The sequence below is a fragment of the Stegostoma tigrinum genome, unplaced genomic scaffold, assembly GCF_030684315.1.
Source record: "Stegostoma tigrinum isolate sSteTig4 unplaced genomic scaffold, sSteTig4.hap1 scaffold_156, whole genome shotgun sequence".
NCBI lineage: Eukaryota > Metazoa > Chordata > Chondrichthyes > Orectolobiformes > Stegostomatidae > Stegostoma > Stegostoma tigrinum.
The window spans coordinates 36413-38982 of NW_026728097.1; positions in this window are offsets into that span (position 1 = coordinate 36413).

Sequence of the window (2570 nt, forward strand, 5' to 3'; positions counted from 1 at the left end):
AGGTTTGCAGATCAGTTCAGTGGTGTTCACCTCACTGTCCCCCGTGCTGGACAGATACCTGGTCCGGATTTATATATTAATGCACTGGTGTGGTCTGCACAGCTCCCCGTGCTGGACTGATATCTATTTGACTGGTGAGGCCTGCACAGTGTCCCACTCTGGACAGATTGCCGGGTTGTATTGAGCAGGACACTAGCCTGGTCTGCACAGTGCTCCATGCTGAACAGATATTCCATCTGGGTTTGTGGTGTCTGGGCTGGTTCTATGAGGTGGATTGAGAATGTGAGATAACTGACCACTTCAGCTGATCTGGCAATGCCTTTAATTTGTGTTTGCCAGTTGTGTTGAGTTTGGGGAGAGATTTCCACCGCGAGGGTGTGTGGGTCTCACCAAAACTGATGGACAGAAGGGCCTTTGTGATGTGGATCTTTTATGACTCCATCACATTCTGTATCCGACATTCCCTGGAACATTCTGTCACCGACATTCCCCGGAACATTTTGTATCCGACATTATTTGTGATCATTTGGATGCCAGTTAATTGAACAAAAGATAAGACCCCGAGGGAAAAGATCCCATTCCAGAGAGAAGGAGACACTGTTGCAAATTCCCCTCAGGTAGTTAATGGGGTGAATACATTTTCCCTGTGTTCATGTTTCTTCACAAACAAAAATTGACCACAATGTGGACGAAAAGACTGAAATTTCCATCCTCCGTTTGTCTGCAGGGAACTGGGAGAGAATCCTTCAGGACAGCAACGTCTTCACCCTCTATATCAGGAACTGTAAGGAAATGACCTGTGCCTGCTCTCGAGTGAATGAGTCAGTGGGAATGTTCTAGAAGCCGTCTGTCCTTATGGATGTGTGTTTGTGTATTTCAGGAGGGAGAGTTTCTTGTATTTTATGTTAGTTTTTTTTGTAAAATAAAACAAATTGAGACATTACTACGGGTTATTTCAGCTTCTTTTTTTTCAATAAATCAGCGATAAATTTGAAAATGTCACTGGGTCCTCAATCAAACTGGTAACTGTGCCTCCAGACCGATGTGTAATTTATTTGTTTTCTTTCCTCACAGTAAACGGAGTGACGATCTACGTCCTGCTTTATAAAGATTGTGGATTGTCTCCATGTGTCAGACGTTACCTGGGGGCCATGGCAGTGGCGGATCTACTGGTCATTATCCTCGACCTGATATTGAGACACATTCCCATTGTTTATTACGAACAGTTTGATTTCCTGCGGTACATCCTCGTGTGTAATATCCACGCCGTCCTGCTTAATGCAGCCACTGACTGTTCTGTCTGGTTCACCGTCACTTTCACCTTTGATCGATTTGTGGCCATTTGTTGCCAGAAGCTGAAAAGTAAATATTGCAGTGAGAAAACGGCGGCTGTGGTTCTGGGAACAGTGACTGTGCTGAGCTGTTTAAAGAACATTTTCTGGTATTTCATGCTCTCAGGTCACTATTCGCTGGGGAACACCCCCTGGTTTTGTCGGCAAAGAATCGATGTTCAATCATCTCGTGCCTGGACCACAATCGAGTTCCTCCACCACAGTCTAACCCCGACTCTCCCATTTCTCCTGATTCTGCTGCTCAATGTTTTCACCGTCAGACACACTTTAGTGGCCAGCAGAGCCCGCAGGAGACTCCGGACTCACACCAATGGGGACGGTCAGTGTGACACAGAAATGAGAAATCGAAAAAAATCCATCATTTTACTGTTTGTGATCTCGGCCAATTTCATCCTGTTATGGTCAATGTTAATGGTGTATTATATATGGTCCCGGATGTGGGAGTTTGGGTATCGGTCTGTGTACCTCGATTACTTTGTGATGGAACTGGGCTTCATGCTGCAGCTCCTCAGTTGCTGCACAAACACCGCGATTTATACCGTGACCCAGACTAAGTTCAGGCAGCAGCTGAAGAATGTGCTGAAATATCCCTTTACCCAAATTCATCAATCAATCAAATTCACTCATTAATCAATCCATCCAGGATTTTCTCATTTCAGTTCAATGTTTCAGCAATGAAGCAGCCTGTCGCTATAGTAGCAGAGTGAGGGTAGTGCTGGTTTATCCAACCTTATCCCACAGGGGGTTACAGGGAAACATGTCAATGTTTCTCTCAACTCACAGGCCAAAGAGAAAAGGCCCCATTCCACTGACTGCATCCATAACTTCAATATGCAATTAACGTTCATTAAAAAGTGCCAAGCAGCTCAGCAAACTATATTGTTGTTTGTCTCTGTGTTGAAGAAGCTCACCTGGAGAGAGACAGACTCGGCCCCAAGGGAATGGGACAATTCTGGGACTGAGCTCAGGAGTTGGTATAAGTCACTCTGTCCTTGCGTTCACCTCTGGGATATCTCTGCCTCTTTCTCTCCAGTCCCTCCCCGCTCACTCCCTCTCCGGCCCACATTTCTCCCTACCCCCTTGTTCCCCATCCCTCTCTCCATTCCCCTCCTTCTCTTTTTCCACCTACCCTCCCCAAAACACCCTGTCTCCTTGAGTCCTGTCTCTCTCTCTCCCTCCTCTTCAAATGCCCACACCCCCTTCTCTCACCATCTGCAA